Source organism: Garra rufa, chromosome 11, assembly GCF_049309525.1.
Source record: "Garra rufa chromosome 11, GarRuf1.0, whole genome shotgun sequence".
In the NCBI taxonomy this organism is placed as follows: Eukaryota; Metazoa; Chordata; class Actinopteri; order Cypriniformes; family Cyprinidae; genus Garra; species Garra rufa.
In genome coordinates, this window is record NC_133371.1 from 301877 (window position 1) to 321060 (window position 19184).

The window sequence follows — 19184 nt, forward strand, 5'->3', positions numbered from 1 at the left end:
TATACAATTTTAATCAACTCAAAAACGCCTGTTTTGGAAACCCTAGTTGGAAAGGACCCGAGAGAGACAGGATCTGGCACAACACCCCCAGTGAGCAAGCCAATGGCGACAGTGGCAAGGAAAAAACTCCATAAAGTTAGGAGGTAAAAACCTTGAGAGGAACCTGACTCAACAAAGGGGGACACCCATCCTCTTCTGGCATGGCGCAGACATCGCAAAAACACATTCATTTAACCTAATATATGGAATATTAATATATTTAGAAATAAGCCAATTATGTAAATCAATTGACCCAATATATGAAATATTAATATATTTAGAAATTATACAAACATATAACAATTATGTTATATGGTTAAATAATTTCTAAACATATGAGATTAACTGGTCATCCGATTATTAGATGAAGGAAGTTGACTACTGAAGCATCTCCCGCCATCTAGCCACTGGATCTGACTCGTCTCACAGGCTGGATGTCCTGTGGTAGAGGAAGTATAACAGATGTGATACCGTTAGTGAATTCATTTGTATTGTTTTGACTCCACAAGACTTATGAAAAACAAAGTTTGAAAGACAGGTGTGTTTTGTCTTGCAAGAGAACCATTTACACTTTAAAATTCTAAGCTCAGTGTATAATAAAATGGACTGAAACACTAGATTTTACTAGAAGTATTTATGAACTTACATCAGTGCTTTAGTATGCTTATTTCTCTGCTTCTTCTGTCTTCAGCATTGTCCTTGCTTCGGTCTTCAGTGCCATAACCAACTGGTCCCATCCTGTCTATAATACATGAATAATGGGATCATTATCATACACAAATACTAATAAACTAGTAAATAAAAGTAAATTCACAACTTAACTCTACAGAACGACACTACTAATTTTTATTTAGTCACAAAACAATCTTCCAAACTTCTAAACCAATTCTAATCTTATGCTTACCACAGATGCCGGTATTCAGATGCTGTCATCATTAGTGTTGTAGCACACTTGATCTTCTCAGGCATTCTGACTTCAACTGCTGAAAAACATCAACATCAAAATGAGATTAGGATTAACATTTTCCTACAAATGTGGTTATGATGTGCAGTAGTACAGTGATTGAATCAAAATGTTTAAACACTTAGCTTTGGATGGTATATTGCAGAGTAGCATCCAGTCTTGGACAGGACTGCTATTGTCTCTTCCTGCAACTTTACAGAAGGGCACATATTAATGACAGAATAACAGTGAACTGCATATAATACATTTAGTACAGATTGTCGAACAAATTCAAGTTAAAACTTCTAATATAATATTGTCTAACTACCTCCCCCTTTACCTTGCTATCTTCATGTTAGTGCTGTTACTCACTTACTGCTTCCCTGGAGCTCACTGTATCTTGTCTATCGCTGGTGCTGCTGCCAGTGTCCTCCCTGAAGCTGCCAGTCTACTTCTATCTTCATCTTTCCTGCTGCTGTAGGTACTGCTCTTGTATCCTGGTAGCTCAGCGCCACAAAACCTCAAGACGACCATACGTCTCACCACAACTCAACCATACGCGCCAACCCGTTGGCTAAGGCTGTTCTGAGCCCACTGGCACCGTAAATGAATGCACAGTGCCACGGTTCCGTATGGCCTAACACCAAAACTCAACCATACACGCCAACCCGTTGGGTAAGGCTGTTCTGAGCCCACTGGCACCGTTAATGAATGCACAGTGCCACGGTTCCGTATGGCCTAACACCAAAACTCAACCATACACGCCAACCCGTTGGCTAAGGCTGTCGGAAAGCCCAACCCGCACCGTTAATGCATGCTTGGTCCCAACGGTTCTGTATGGCATAACACAAACACAACCATGCAAGCCAACCCTTTGGCATTACACTGCAAAACATTTCCCAACGACAACCAAAACAAAACCACCTATGTCAAACGCAAAACACAGTACACAGGATTGTGGTAACTGTGGTAGCTCTGTATGACACCCGACTGAAGGCAGAGGTCCGGATTCGAAATGAAGATATGATCGAGTAGTGTGTGTTTGTCCGTCGTCGCTACTGTAATCAGTTGAGTGTACCCTCGAGCTTGAAACAACTCCAGAATAGGTTTTTTCCCAGTGTGCAGGAGGTCCTCATTAAAGTCTCCACAGACGATGACAAGGTCGTCGTGTGCGAGGTCAAGATAATCCAGCATACCCTTCAGGTTAGTCAAAAAATCGCCAACGTTGTACTGTGGCGGCCTATACACAGCTACGATGGCTGCCTTTATTGGCGAATCTAATTTGATGACAACGAACTCCAGATCGGTCACATTTTGTATATATTGCCGGGGCTGAGCTGGAATGTGCTCCTTACAATATATTGCGACTCCACCTCCGTTCTTCTTCCCAATGTCTTGATGCGTGGAGTAGGAGACGTGTCTGTTGCGGGCAAATAGGTTGTATCCGTCCAATTGGAGATCTGATGAAGTAGACGATCCGGACAGGTGTGTTTCCGTCAGACAGAGAATATCCGCGTGACGCAGCTCATGATGCCATCTGATGTCCTCAATGTGGGGTCCAAGTCCTTCTGTGTTGTGGTGAATGATGGTGAGGGTATGTTCCTGCCTGTTCTCCCTAACGTGCCGCAGAAGTGGCATAATTTCTTCGACTGGTGCTCTCCTCATGGCCTGCAAAGAGGCTGTGATTTCTGGATTTGCATATATCTTCTTCTCGTCGAAGTCTGTGATGTGTAATCCATGTAGGGAAGTGGTTCTGCTAAGGGCAACGTAGGCCATTCCTGGCTCAAAAATCTTCTTCAAGGACACTACTGCAGACTGCATCGTCATGCCTTGAACTTTGTGGGCTGTGCAGGCGTAAGCTAACTTGATGGGAAACTGACGACGAACCGCTCCTTTCCTCAGAGTCTCTTCGGATCTCTCGATGTAGACCAAGACGTCTTCTTCACCTCCTACTTTTTTGCGGTGTTTCTGGCCGGCGTTTGGATTGTCGAGTTGAAGGCCTAACATCTCCACTGTGGCGAATCCATCCTTCTGTTTGGTGACGATGTTTGCAATCCTGCCAAAACATCCGTTGACGATTCCGTCTTCTACGTCCAGATTCCTGGTCACCATTACACGAACTCCCACGGCAACTTCTATGGTGTCAAGTAAGTTGTCCTTTTTTCCAGTGGCGGGTTTGCGTAGTCTCTTCATCCCTCCTGTTGTGGGGTCTTTCCTGTAGTCTTCGGCATCAATTGTTATGATGTCAGTGTAAAGGGCCTGCACAGTCTCGGTATTGAACTTGAGGACTTCTTTGTTGGTGGCGAATATGTGCAGAGCTTCACGGGGACAGTCTTCTGAATTTTTCACAGCCTGGAGTAACAAAGCTTTATCGTCTTCCCTGAGAGGTTCGGCCTTCGGCTTTGCTCGCAGTCTGTTCAACAACTGAGCGAAAGCGAGGTCTTCTTTCTGGCGCATGATCTCTGTCAGGGTGACGATTTGAAAATTGTCCTTCCAGAAGTCCAGCACATCCTCTTCAAACACACACAGCGGTTTGGCTTTACCTGTCGGGGGCAGCTGATAATAATCCCCTACGGCGAGACAAGAGATCCCTCCAAAAGGCTTCTTGCTGCCTTTGATCTGCTGAAATCTCCAGTTGATGTAAGCAAACATGTCCTTTGAGATCATGGATACCTCGTCGATGATAAGGATCTCCACGTCGCGTAAAGCTGCTCTCACTTCATCAAGGGAGTTTCCAAGTCCCTGGTATGGTGGTTTCAGACTCCGTGGCAGCTTTAAAAGGGAATGCAGCGTTTTACCGGAGATGTTGAATGCTGCCGTTCCAGTAAAAGCAGACAACAGCACCGTAGGCACTGAAAGATCCCCTTCTTCCCGGAGTCGAGGGAGTTGTCGCAGAATCTTGGTTGCCTCCGCGTGTACGCACTTGATGACGTGTGATTTCCCACAGCCAGCACCGCCTGACAAAAAGTAAAAAAACTGCTCTGGATTGTGACCCCACACACGCTTCTGACACCACTGGCGGACAGCGTAAAAAATGGCTGCCTGCGTCTCGTTTAGACTCCTGAACATCCTCCTGACAAATTCAGCAGTCATCTGTGGTGCCTCTATCTGTGGTACGACTCCGTCTCCATCTCCACGAAGAATCTGGTAATCCGGGACATCATCTTGTTCATCTTCTTCTGGATCGACGTCTTCTCGTTCCGCTATGCACTCCAGGCGATCTACGTCAACTTCAGGCGCAAAGGCGGTCCAAGCATTCTCAGCTGGTCCGTCCCGCTGCAGCTGTTCGAATGCTTGATCCACCTCTTTGCTGTGTTTTTCATAGTTCTCCTGGTGTGCTTTGACTATGGCGCAGACAGGCATCAGGAGCCCGGGGTGTGCCGGGAGTTCAACAAACGCACCTTTGTAAAACTCCTGATAAGTTGGATATCGCTGGGGTTTCAGCTGTTCGTTGAAGCGATGCGGCACATAAAGTTTCACCAGTCTTCCGTAATGCTTTTCCGGTTGCTTCTCCTCCGAAAACCGAGCATACCTGATGAACGCAGCCTTACTTCTTTCCTTGAGTTTGCCGACCATACACAACACGGTAATTGGAGACGAAGTCCGCCAGACACATCATCTCGAACTCCAGTGTTTGAGGCCTTGCTCTGTATTTGTCTATCATACCTGACATCCAGACATCCTCTGAATCAGGATCTTTGTTGTGCAGGGCACTAAGGGGCAAACTCATCTTCAGGGCGTCGTCATCCGTCGGTATAAACACAACGTTTCGCGAACACTTCTTCATTGGTAAGCTGCATGTTCTTGCCACAGACTCCTGAGCGCTCACCTGCCTGTGTTTGGAATAGGCCTGCATTATGTTCTTCATTTCGTCCTCTTCGTTCACGTTGCTTTCGCGAACACCCTTGATGACGCTCTTCAGGAAATCATTCATTTCGTGCTCTGGCTTGGAAATGTAAGACAGCATGTACATGATACAGCTGTAAGAGTCCAGAACAAACTGAATGTCCATGTTGGCGTCCCATGCCCTCAGCAGATCTGGGTTGTATCCATTCACCCAAGCCTCCTTTGGATCACGCTTCAGCAAAATCACACTCGAAGTGGTCAATGCCTCAACGTAACCATTGTAATCCTTCATGGACATATTACATTTGGCCAGCAGGTCTGACAAGCTGTCAAAGGAGGCCTGGGGATCATTTAACAAATCCCACACCGGCTTGAGTTTCTTCCTCGCGTCGTTTATCGCTTTTCGGACAGCTTCCTGTCTTGCCTTCTTTCCGTCTGGGCAGTTTGGGTCTTCGTCCTCGTCTTCCTCAGGACGCGGTGGTCGTGGACGGGTGATGGTGGTCTCAGAGATGGGGAGTTTAGGGAACCCATACCTACACAACAGGTTTCCTTTCTTGCAAGATTTGGAGTGCTTCCTGCTGTGAAGTTGAACTTCGGTGACGATTTTATGAAGCTCGGGGTCAGTGGTAAGGTCCGGCAACTGGCAGGTAACGTAACGGTCAATGAAGTCACACACTTCTTTATCAGACTGATTTTCGAACTCTGGCGCCCCCTTCACCCACGCCAGCAGATGAATATGTGGGCTTCCTCGGGCTTGAAACTCGACTCGATAAAAGTAATCCTCGACTTCACCGATGGGTTGAGCAGGTGACAAAAGCAGATGAGTCATTAACGCATCCACCCGTTTCTCAAACATCCGCATGACAGTGACGGGGTTACTACGAAGGATTTCACATTTCGTCGTCCAGTCAAGCTCCGAAAAGTCAACCTCTTCACCTTGCTGAGCCTTGATTGCCGTTATCACTTCCGGCCATCGCATTTCGGCTGCACTAAAAGTGCAAAAAAAAGTAGGAGTCCCCAACTGCCGGATCATGGCCTGTAGATCTCTCAACGTTTTCTCCCAGTAAGATGGAGTGCCCCTCAAGGGTTGCATGAACCTTGTGGCGTCACGGCTGTGGACCAGCCTTTCAACCTCACGATCGTCCTGAAGAAGCTTGTTGGAGATCCTACGTCCATCTCTCGTAACGGGTTTGCCTTTTCGCAACTGGATAGACATGCTGTTTCTAGCCATGTGCGTTTCAGTGACAAACTGTGCAAAGAAGAGATAACTCTGGTCTTTGGCGAAACGAGTATCCACGCAGAACAGTCTAGAATTGAAGTACATGCTCGGTGACAATGCAACTTGTCGCGCCTCATCAATTGTGTTCTGTCCAGTGCAAAACTGGACAGGGAAAGACATGGCTTCCAACTTGGGAATCCGGAAAAATCCGACTGGCTTTTTCCCTTGAGCAGGCGCAATGCTGAAAATTCCCTCGCCGTACGACAGCAAGTCCTGTCCAATGTCAAGTGGCTGCATGCATGTGTCCAGTGTGAGTCCAGGCCTGAGTTCATCCTTTTCCTCAGTGCTGACGTTCTGGTCATCCTGTTCAGAGGCAACAACTTCCTGTTTTTCCGCTGTGTCATCCAGCTCATCATCAGGGACAAGTTCAAATGTGGCAGCTTCACTTATCACGATGTCCCTGTACTCTGAATGCATAGCTTTCAGTTTCCTTAGAGCGGCTAGCACATTGTGCATATTCACCGTATGGAAGTGCTGGTACCCTTTGAACTTGATGTGCCTTTTCAGCTTTACCTGTAGAAGCTGGGACTCACTACTAGGCCGTGGCAGACAGTTAACCGTTTGCTCCACCTCAGAGGGAACACACACAACGGCACCATGCACTGCTCTTTGCTGTCCTTTGGGCAATGCAACTATTTTTGCAAAGGGAACGATTCTGGCAATGAGCTGTCGCTCAAGCACGTTCAGTTCGAGTAGTTCTGCAGGGATGGGAGGCAATTCAAGTTTGTTTGCCACTGCAATAGAGGGCATAGATCCTCTCTTCAGATGAGTGTCACAAGTGTGGCAGATCCATTCCTGTCTCCTCTCTTCTGGAACTGCACAAGGAACTGTGCAGGCACTGTCACAAGCATGAATGTATTTTCCGGTTAAGCAACAGGCTGCAACAAGAACATTCTTGACGTATCGTGTTCTGTTACACACCTTGACTTGATTCGGAAAAAGAGTCCTGTGACACACTGTGCAGACGTACGTTGGACCATGCGCAATTTGACACCGAAATGCAGATATGGCCTTTTGCACCAAGCTGTTGGACACAGCCTGGGTTGTTGCGTCAGTATTGGCTGTATCCTGGCTGGAACGAAGGTATGGCTTGTACTTTCTTTTGATCTTTAAAGCACATCTCAGCTTGTGAAGAATGTGGAATCCAGCATCAGCGAGACACCTCTGTTTCTTCTGAAGAGTGCAGAGTAGAATGTGATGTGACCTAATGTCTGCATCACTTCTGTATCTTCTGGCCATGTAGTCCTTCATTTTTTTTTGGAAAGGAGCATCAGTTTTGTACTTCTTGGTCATGTAATCTTTCTTCTTTTTCCTGAAGACAGCATCAGTTTTGTACCTCTTCATCATGTTCTCTTTCTTCTTTTGCTGGAAAAGAACATCAGTGTTGTACTTCTTGGTCATGTAGTCTTTTTTCTTAGTCTGGAAGAGAGTGTCTGTGTTGTACTTCTTGATCATGTATTCTGTCTTTTTGTATCTGACAAAAGGATCTTGTTCATACCTCTTTTTAGTAATCTCCATTTTCTTCATCCGAAACTGCAAATTGGTGGAATATTTCTCTCTCTCATATTTTCTTCGTTTTTGTTTTTGGACTTCAAAATATGAAGATGTACCCTCAAGTCCTGCCTCTTGCGTTTCAAAAATAATTTTACGCATTTTTTTCCTTCTTCGCTGCTTGTTAGTTTTGATAACCCTTGCAATGTTTTGGTTTCTGTCATCTGTAATAAGATGTTCAGAAATTCTGACTTCAGCGTTTGTTTGTGGTTTTGGCTGAAATGAAGTTACTTCTAATGGTGACACACATGCTGAGGATGAGGATGGTTTCTCAGAGAGTTGCTCCATTTCAAATTCAACAGGCATGAATTCGTAGCAAGTCTCAGCACCACGATTCTGAAAAAGCTGAACTAACCTGCTCGTCATGTCACTCAGGTCAGTGAAAGTTAAAAGATCTGCAGTTCCATCATCAGTTGGATGTGGGAAACCTTCAGCCGTTCTGGAATGTGAATCAAAGTATCCATATCTTCCAGATCCATCTCTGAACACAGCAAAGCATTCTGGAGAAACCATAAGCAGTGCATGGCTGACATCTGTTGAGAGACACTGAAGTCTTTCATCAAGAGGAAGCCACCATCTTTCCATTTCTGGAGCTCCTCTGGCTCTAAGATATCCCATCAACACATCTGACTTTTGGACGCTGTAGGTGTGGTTAGAAGTTGTGATGCTCAAAGGAACTTCCCGCATGCTTAGATGATCCAGTCGGAATCTTCGTTCAGCAATAAGCTGCATTTTAATGCCGACATACAAAGCATCACCCTCCTCTAGCACTCTGTCAAGATCAGGCTGTCTAAACAATGTTCCCTCACTGTGGTATGCAAGAAATGTCAGAGCTACACATGTGCACTGATGATTCCTTGAGAAAACATCATACCTTGCATCACTCTGGCAATGAGACGCCTGCACGGATAGAATTCTAGATGTGTTATCACCATCTTCGCCGTGCTGTCCAGTAGATAATGGAGCAACGTCTGCCTTGCTTGTCAAGTCTAACTTCGTCCAACGAATTTTTTGACCTTGGGATCTCCTTCCTTTCCGAGGCATCCTTTAAAAGATCAAAAAACACAAAATATGAGAAAAAACAATGACAACATAAAATAATCCATGACATATGAGCAACATAATTAGAAATAAAAAACTTGGTCAGAGCTGGGAATTCTCCAACTTCACTAGCTTATACAGACACAAAAATTGTGTAAATGAAACTTTCTCAGAAGAGATGCTCCAAAAACACCATCACATTCTGCATGTATGTAAACAAACCAACGCTTTTTCAAACATAATCCACATTAGACTTAGTTAATTTAGTTAAATTACAGCCTTTTGCAATTATATGATCATAATACTCAACGCTTTTTATAGCTAAATGGGATTCAGTGACCCAAGTTTAACATCCTAATCATCTGTTCTGTTTGGTTTTCAATTGAATAAAAGCAGCTGATTCAAATAATAAGCAGCTGATTTAACATGTCTCTTAAATAAGTGTTTGGCAAATAACTGTCACCTTTTCTTCGTTACAAATTTGAACAGATTTGTGATTAAAAATGAGTGTAAAATGGTTTTAGTGCTACAATTAAAAAATTTGATATATTCAATAGGGGTGTGACGAGACTTATTCTACAAGACACGAGACTGGGTTCACGAGAACGAGACAAGATTTACTTTTTTAAAGAAATCCTCAATGATTAAATATATAGGAAAGAAATTTATTTTGTTCAACTGAAAAACAAAATGAAAGTGCATTTTGATATGAACATGTACTTTATGAATTAAACTCCTATTTTAATTAATTACATGCTGTAACAGACATTTAAACTAATGCTGCATGATTCTGGATAAATTGTAAAATCTCTTTTTTTTTTATTCGAGATCACGATTCTCTCATAATTCTGAAGGGAAAATAAGACTAGAAATCTAAACAAAATAACGTAATTTACTAGTGGTTCTGACAAAATGTTCTAAGTCTATTAAATAATATATTGAAACAAAATTTCAGTGTCAGTGTCTCAATTAAAAAAGACTTGTTCCACTATTGCAATCTCCTGAATAAATGATAATACATTGAAAAGTTGTTGCCACCTCCTGGCGGAAAAAGAAAAGCATTACAATACATATGTTAAAATACTTTCGTTTTGATCGCTGCTGGAGACAATAAGTGTTTATACCCAAACTATAAACTTTTATCCTTGTACTAATGTTATTTCAATGGATGTAACACAGAAATAATTAATTTTATGTGGTTATAAAGACTGTGTTGCTCTTTCTGGATCAACAGCAGAATAGTGATGGGTCGTTCTTGAACGGTTCGTTCATTTTGAACGAATCTTTAATGTGACTCGGGAAGAACGAGTCGTCTCAGGGAGTGATTCGCTCAGTTGCGCATGCACAATTGCGCAACTATGAATGAACGACTCAAACCAGAAGACTCGAGAGATGAACTAATCAATTCTGCTTCCGGCTCAGTCAGCATAGGTAAAGCGTATGGGACTGTCACGTGATGAACGAACGACTCAAACCTGTACAGATAGAGGTGAGGGAGCTAATCATAGACTGAAGACCCAGGTAAACAATGAATTAACCTTTTCTTTTTCTAATAGTATTTAAGTTTTGTTTTGTTTGTAGTGTAATCAACGTTTGTACAAGCAGTACATGTGTTATGGAAGTAACACTTAGCTTTTTAATTATATTTTGGTAAAATGAACGAAATGACTCAAAAGATTCGTTCATTGTGCTGAACGAGATTAGTTCATTTTGCTCAAAGATCCGAGTCAGTAAAATGATCCGAACTTCCCATCACTGCAGCAGAATGAATGCAGATTTGAATGTCTTTAACACCTATTTTAGTGGAGCGTGAGCAGCGCAATGTGAATCGTTGTCATTCAGAAATAAGATTGCGTGGGTGTTTGAATGGAGATTGCAGTATTTTAACAATTAGATTAACGAGCAGCTCTAATGTAAACACTGCAAAATGTTTTGTGAGGATATCATCACATTCGCGTGAGACCAGTCAGATCTCGTCACATCCCTAGTATTCAATAAACATTTTGATACAAAATATTTTAAAATAATAGTCACTTACTTCACAAAACGCTGAAGCGATATAACCTGCAAAGTATTCTCAAGAAAATAAGGTTAGTTAATTGACAATAAAAATAACAATTTTACAAAAACAGCTAATATTTTTTTTTTGTGTGTTTTTTTTTTTTTTTATAAAATGAACAGTAAAAGATGAAATAAATGATCTAGTATTAATAGGAACAAACTTTTTCCAAAGTAAAGAACAATAGCAGATGAAAGACAAACGATTAACCTAGTATTAAAAGGACAAAACTTTTGAAATAACAGTAGTAGTTGAACAAAAACAGTCAACTTAGTTTGAATTGTTTTGGGGGGTGGGGGGGGGGGGGGTTGAGGGGAGGGTTTGGGAGGGAGGGAGAGTGGGTGGAAGGTTAGGGAGAGTTGCTGGATGGGATGAACAATACAGAAGAACTGCTGCTTGGAGAAAATCCAAAACCTAGAAAACAAAGGCATATCAGGCAACTATAATGATTATCATATTGAAAAAAAAAAAAGACAGCATCATTTAGGCATTTTACACACTAACCAGGTGTTCAGCTGCAGAGGAAAATGCAGGTCGTGTTCAGAATAGATGGTCTGCAAAACAAAAATAAACACAGAAGTAAAGATAAATACCTTTGTAAGTGCAATTTGATCAATATAACCATTCAATAAAAATAAAATAAAATAAAATAAAAAAAACTTTATATGCAAAGGCATCATTAAATGCTTTTCAATATGGTCAGATTTTTAACAGAAAATCCCAAACACAATTATAGTTTTTCGTTCTTTTTTTTTTTTTTTTTAAACATTGCATCTTGTTTTTTTTTTTTTCTCTCTATCTACTGTGTTGTAACATCACAGGATATAACATGCTAGTCTAAGGTTCTGACCTGCTATATAGTGGATCTGTAACTCATTAGTATCATATTAATATTGCCTTGTCACATGTTCATATTTTTGCCATATCTAAAAACATACCTGAAAATGTGCAGTGGAGAGTTATAGTGCTCGTAATGCTGAAATATGAAAAGAAAAGAGAAATGTCAGGCATAACTTGTTAAAATCTGTTGACCCCATACATAACAACTACTGTGAAGTTTCCCCATTTAGCTTCTTTAAAAAAACAATCAGTTCTCTGATTACAATACAAGATTTCACATTTTCCTCATCCTGCATAGTGCACTTTTTAATGTACTACAACCAAATAATGCAACATACCTCAAGAATTGCTCAGGAGATGAAGCTCAATGATCAGTCTTAAAGAAAGAAAGAAAAAAATGAACAAATGAATGTTTGACAGCCCACAAATGGGACAGTTAACAACAACAACACAGGTCTTTGACTTTCAGTATAGCCTACCTCTTATGACTTAAACCAAAAAAACAACAAAAAAAAAACTAATTTTATACTTAATGTAAACATGGAATATGCTCTCTCTGTCAAAATGATTAGTATTGGGACACCCCTTCTAATGAACAGGCTTGACGACTTGACTACTAGGAAATTTTTCATTTTTATAGCAACAGTTTGGACAGGACCCTTAATCAATTAATTAATATTGTGAATTATTAATGCAACTTTAATTTACTTTGTATTTTAATATATTTTTAAATTTAATTTATTTTGGTAATGGCAAACTGAATTATCATCTGGCAGTTGTGCAGCTTCATATATTTCTGAAACTGATTTAACTATTTACTTTGGGTTCAGTAACTTTTTTAGATGCCTTTATTCAGCAGACATAAATCAAATTGACCACATGTAACATTCATTAACAATGTTGCATACAATATTGTACTTTAAAAATTTCTTTAACTTTGTATTTAAAGAATACTATTAAAAAAATAAAAAAATTCACACAATATTAAGCAGTAGCATGTTTAAACACTTGAAATGTTTTTCATAATCAATTACTACATTAACTTATATAATTTATTTCTGATTTATAATTTATATAGGTATAAATTATGTTCACATTGTACTGATATTTTACAATATCACTATTTACCTATTTCTTATCAAATGAATGCAGCTATGGTCGCCAGTGTATAAATAATAACATACAAAATACAAATTCAGCTTGCAGTTCCTTTGCATTCAGTGCATATGAGAAGAAAATAATTATGCTTTTAACTCTTGACAGCCTCTCTCCTCCCAAAAGCATTCATTATTCAAATAAATTGTTAGCACAAATCGTCCACCATTCAAACTTAAAGCTCTCACGTCAAATTGCTGACTTAAAGCCATGAAAAATTACCATTATACAGTATATTAATTATATTAAGATTATAAATTCTAGTACAAAAATAAGTAGCAGAATTTGCATCTACTGTCTCTTAACAATATTTTCTGTGGCCAAAGATCAACAGATTTCGCGCTCATTTCTGCACGAAGCGCCAGCTGCCCGGCCCAGCGACCAGGACGAAAGATAACGTTAAGCAGTATATGGTTAGTTAAGCCCCATTAATATCAACATCACACGGACTCCGTGTGAGAATCTGACCCGATTAGTCAACACTAGCCTGTCAGACGCGGCGGTCAGCGTATAGTTTCAGAGCTCTGTCTATTGTTTTACCTCTTGGATCAGTGAAAAGCCACTTTATAGACGTTTATGGAACAGCAGAAAACACTTCCTGAGGTAATAACGTCCAACACGCAGCATTAATCAGACCTCACAGAATTGTAATGCCTCACAGCCACATCAAACAAAATTCTTTCTTAAATATACGGTTACAATTATGAATAAATGCTGTCCTAAAAGTACATTCAAGGAGGAAAACATTATTTAACGTTAACAGTTAACGTACACGTCGAGCTCCAGCGGCCTTTGACTATCTAAGCTAAAATACCTTAAAAACAGCATTCTAGCTCAAGCAATATTGCGCTAAGATTCAGCAATGTGCACACAAACTTCAAACAACAATAATCTACACCACTCGTGCAACATATTTTATTAATTAAAATTCGGTTTAAGGCAGCAGTTAGAAAAATAGCCACTGTTACTCACCTCAGGAGAATTCTGGAACATCTGCCGTTCCTCTCCCACTATCAGTGTATTTCTCATCCAATCAGCATCGCGAACTTCAGCTGCGCAGCCAATAGTCATGCAGCCTTACTCTTTTATCCATATATGGAAGAGAGGGCCCATGGAGACCGATTTTTTTTAATTTTTTTTTTTTTTATTGTAGAAGCTTATTTTGTTTTAATTATTAAAGTATATAAATTAAAGGTTCCACATACTAAAAAGTTAAACACAGTTAAATTAAAAATATTTATATCCTTGTTTTTAAGATCTGCATGAGTTCAATAATGATTCTTTAAAATTGATTTATTGTTAAAGTCATTACAATATAAAGACAATATGTAATGAATTTAATTATTAACTTTATTTTGTTATATTTTTAAGTAACAAGAATCATTAGAACCAGAAATATAAAGTTCTTTAAATATGTAACCTATATTAAATTCCAACCTAACAAAACTTTTTAAAGGAACGTTAAAATATTAAATGAACATGATATACATATGTAATGCAATGATACACACATAAAATATAATATATACTGTACACATCACTAAAAACTTTGTTGATGTTTTGGTAGATTTCTATATACTAATAAAATGTCAGTTAAAAAAAAAAAAAAAAAAAAAAAAAAAAAAAAAAAAAATATATATATATATATATATATATATATATTTTTTTTTTTTATCTAATAAATGAACCCCATTGTGTCCTAATCATAATCAATAAACAATTTTTATTCAGATATTGGTCCATAACCATTGGCCCTAATATTAAATTCTTTAAATATAAAATATATAAATATGAAATTCCCACCTAAAATGGAGACAAAACTTTAAAAGAACTTTAAACTTTAAAATGTTTAAATTAACATGGTATACCATGATATACATATGTAATGCCATGATTCACAGACAAAATAAAATATATTTCTTACTCATCACAAAAAATGTAAATTTTGAGATTTTTTGTAGATTTTGAACATTTTATATACGAATAACATGTCACAGGGTTTTAAAAAAATATATAATTTCCCTTATGTTATAAATGAATCCCATTGTGTCATCATCATAATCAATAAAAAAATATATTCAGATATTGGTCCTTAACACTGCTGATGAACTTTCTTGCCTTGTTAAACTTCCATTCCACACACGCTGCTCAGTGATGCTGGAAAATATTTCTGTATCGTTGCTAAGGTGTTCTGGGTGCTTACTATGGGTGATTGGTAGCTATGGGTGTTGCTATAGTGTTATTAGTTGCTAGGGTGTTCTGGGTGGCTGGTAGAGTACTCTTGGTGGTTGCTAGGTACTTGCTAGGTAGTTGCGATGGTGTTCTGGTGGTTGTTAAGCAGTTGATATGCAGTTGCTAGTGTAATCTATTAGGTAGTTGCTAAGATGTTCTGGGCTGTTGCCATGTAGCTTGTGAAATCTAGGTGGTTGTTACACAGTTGCTAGCGTGCTCTAGGTTTATGCTTAAAGACAAAAGACATAACCCACATTCAATGTTTTGTAGTGGAGATATGCCTTTTGATTTTGATATACAGTTTCTAGAGTTTTCTGGGTGGATACTATGCTGTTGCTATGTGGCTGCTCGAGTATCCTGTGTGATTTCTACAGTGTTGCTTATTGGTTGTTAATGTGTCCTGGGTAGCTGTTATGGTTACTAAGGTTTTTTGAATAATTGCTAGATAGATGCCAAGGGGTTGCTAGATGGTTGTTAAGATGTCCTTGCTAGGGTACACAGAGTGGCTGTTAGGGTGTTGCTATGCGGTGGCTAAGGTAACCAGGGTTGTTGCTAAGGTGTTGCTATGAGGTTGCTAGGGCACTCATAGTGGTTGCTAGGTCCATTGCTAGGGTATCCAGAGTGGCTGCTAGGGTGTTGCTATGCGGTTGCTAGGGCACCCAGGGTGGTTGCTAGGGTATTGCTATGTGGTTGCTAGGGTACTTAGAGTGATTGGTAAGGTACCCAGGGTGGTTGCTAGGGTGTTGCAATGCGGTTGTTATGGTAACCGAGATGGTTGGTAGAGCAGTTGCTAGGATACCCAGGATGGTTGCTAGGGCCGTTGCTAGGGTACCAAGGGTGGTTGTTAGGGTGTTGTTATGCAGTTGCTAGGGTACCCAGGGTGGTTGCTAGGGTGTTGCTATGCAGTTGCTAGGGTACTCAGGGTGGTTGCTAGGGCCGTTGCTAGGGTACCAAGGGTGGTTGTTAGGGTGTTGTTATGCAGTTGCTAGGGTACCCAGGGTGGTTGCTAGGGTGTTGCTATGCAGTTGCTAGGGTACTCAGGGTGGTTGCTAGGGCCGTTGCTAGGGTACCCGGGGTTGTTGCTAGGGCCGTTGCTAGGGTACACAGGGTGGTTGCTAGGGTGTTGCTATGCGGTTGCTAGGGTACCCAGGGTGGTTGCTAAGGTGTTGCTATGTGGTTGCTATGGTACTCAGGTGGTTACTAGGGCCGTTGCTATGCAGTTGCTAGGGTACTTGGGTGGTTGCTAGGGCCGTTGCTAAGGCACCCGGGGTAGTTGCTAGGGCATTGGTAGGCAGTTGCTAGTTGTCAAAGATCATTACTATGGAGTGTTATAGAGGTCTTTGCCTGATTAGCCCTTAGCTAATTGTTATTAGCATGCAGCCATTGAGTGCTAGCATGTGTAGCATGTTGAGAGTTTGCTAGCATGAGTCAAAAGTAGCAACTCCCATGTCTATGCGACATTCTGATACAAAGATATAGGTCTTGCTAGTTGGTTGCTAGGGTACTCTGTTTGGTTGCTAGGGAGTGGCCAATGACGACACTGTAAAGTGTAGTTGCCAGTATGAGTGATATAAACCAACCCCCATGTCTCTGTGACATTCAGGTCTGAAGATATGCCTGTGTGGCTTTGGGTTGCTAGGGTACTCTCTTTGGTTTCTAGGGAGTGGCCAATGACAGCACTGTAAAGTGTAGTTGCCAGTATGAGTGATTTAAACCAACCCCCATGTCTCTGTTACATTCAGGTCTGAAGATATGCCTGTGTGGCTTTGGGTTGCTAGGGTACTCTGTTTGGTTGCTAGGGAGTGGCCAATGATGACACTGTAAAGTGTAGTTGCCAGTATGAGTGATATAAACCAACCCCCATGTCTCTGTGACATTCAGGTCTGAAGATATGCCTGTGTGGCTTTGGGTTGCTAGGGTACTCTGTTTGGTTGCTAGGGAGTGGCCAATAACGACAATGTAAAGTGTAGTTGCCAGTATGAGTGATTTAAACCAACCCCCATGTCTCTGTGACATTCAGGTGTGAAGATATGCCTGTGTGGCTTTGGGTTGCTAGGGTACTCTGTTTGGTTGCTAGGGAGTGGCCAATGACGACACTGTAAAGTGTAGTTGCCAGTATGAGTGATATAAACCAACCCCCATGTCTCTGTGACATTCAGGTCTGAAGATATGCCTGTGTGGCTTTGGGTTGCTAGGGTACTCTGTTTGGTTGCTAGGGAGTGTCAATGTTGATTGGTGATTGGGCGTTTGCTGCCCCGACTCAAAGGAGTCCACCCCCATGTCTCTATGACACTCTGATCCAGAGATATGCATCTGGGCCCTTATAATGGAAGTCTATGGGATCAGTTGCTAGGGTGCCCTAAATGGTTGCTAGGGCGTGGCTTGACACCTTCATGATGATCCGGAGAGTCTGATTGGCCATCTGAGTAAAATGAGCCCGCCTCCATGTCTCTAGGCCAATGTGATGCTGAGTTATGCCCAATGCAAAATCCCTATGTAAATTACCATAGTAGGAAAAACGCATGTGTTTCATGGGCCTTCCCTCACCATAGTAAGTCAATGGGGCGATTTTGGCGAACCCTTGCGCCCCAGGGGTACAACTTATACCCCATTGAGTGGTGTGTTCTCGCACAGCTTGATAGCCTCTCCAAATGTGGCGAATTACATGTTTCTACGAAATTCTTGCTCGGCGCTACATCCCGTCAAAGTTGGCCGCAATGCGTTGTCTATGGGACGTTTTCGGCCGCTTTTGCCCCCCGTGTGATGTCATCGTACCCCCGATCGCTTATAAAAGTCATAGCACACTATTCCCGAATAGGCCGCACGATTTGACGCCCGTTTCGTGGGTCTAAGACAAAAACTGCGGGACAAGTTACGCGCCGAAATTTGCACGGAAGAAGAAGAAGAATAATAAGTATGTGAGATAGTAATAGTGATGCTTTGCCTATGGCAAGCACCACTAACTAGATATGTACATTTCCTGAAGAAAATGTGAGTGGTGCTTGCAGTGGCAAAACTCGGCCCTCGGTTGCTAGAGTGATGTAATTGGTTGCTAGGGTGTGGCTATGAAGATCGTAGGTCACTACTTATAGGCTGAGTCAAAACACACAAACCTCTATGACTTTCTGATCCAAAGATATATCACAAGTTGTATGGCAATGTTAGTCTATTGGAGATTTTGCCCAAATTTCTCACCCGCTTTACGATAATCGTACGCCCGATCGCTTCAAAAATTCACAGCACACCTCTCCTCAATAAGTCGGTCGATTTGAGACATCATTCATGGGTCTATGACAAAAGGTGCCGGACGAGTTACACGTCGAAGTATCTTTGGGCCTGCATAACCATTCTACCAATGAAAGTCTATGGGATATTTTTGCCCACTTTTTCATGCGCTGTTTAAACATTGTAGCTCCAATTGCTCCGAAAAGTCATAGCACACCTCTCCTCAATAAGCCGCAACTTTTGACACCTCATTCATGGGTCTACGGCCAACGGTGCTAGACAAATTACGCACCAAAGTTTCTATGGGCCTGTGTTTGTGTGTGTGAGAAAGTGACAGTTGAGATTCAAATTCACAGACATTCTGCCATTGTAAATCAATGGGATTTTTTTGCCCGCTTTTTCCTCCGCTGCGTGAACATCGTAAGTCCGATCGCTTAGAAAAGTCATAGCACACCTCTCCTCAATAAGCCGGTCAATTTGAGACATCATTCATGGGTCTATGACAAACGGTGTGGGACGAGTTACACGTCGAAGTACCTTTGGGCCTGAATGATCATTCTGCCAATGAAAGTCTATGGGATATTTTTGCCCACTTTTTCGTGTGCTGTTTGAACATCATAGCTCCAATCGCTCCGAAAAGTCATAGCACACTTCTCCTCAATAAGCCGCAACATTTGACACCTCATTTATGGGTCTACGGCAAACAGTGCCGGACAAATTACGCACCGAAGTTCCTATGGGCCTGTGTGTGTGTGTGTGTGAGAAAGTGACAGTTGAGATTCAAATTCACAGACATTCTGCCATTGTAAATCAATGGGATTTTTTAGCCCGCTTTTTCCTCCGCTGTGTGAACATCGTAGGTCCGATCGTTAAGAAAAATCATAGCACACCTCTCCTCAATGAGCCGGTCGATTTGAGACCTCATTCATGGGTCTACGCCAAACGGTGCGGGACGAGTTACGCGCCAAAGTTTT

The 19184-nt window shown here is 41.3% G+C and overlaps 2 long non-coding RNA genes across 2 annotated transcripts; both read right to left on the bottom strand.

The window, feature by feature from the left end:
- Positions 1-298: 298 nt before the first annotated feature.
- Positions 299-8678, bottom strand: LOC141345098 (uncharacterized). The gene is made up of 4 exons (XR_012356934.1): positions 8533-8678; positions 944-1194; positions 686-781; positions 299-478 (listed from the first exon to the last, which is right to left on the bottom strand). It is a non-coding gene; the product is annotated as an uncharacterized lncRNA (long non-coding RNA).
- A 2373-nt stretch (positions 8679-11051) lies between these two features.
- LOC141345600 (uncharacterized) lies at positions 11052-11305 on the bottom strand. Its single transcript, XR_012357044.1, has 2 exons — positions 11263-11305; positions 11052-11172 (listed from the first exon to the last, which is right to left on the bottom strand). It is a non-coding gene; the product is annotated as an uncharacterized lncRNA (long non-coding RNA).
- Positions 11306-19184: the final 7879 nt, after the last annotated feature.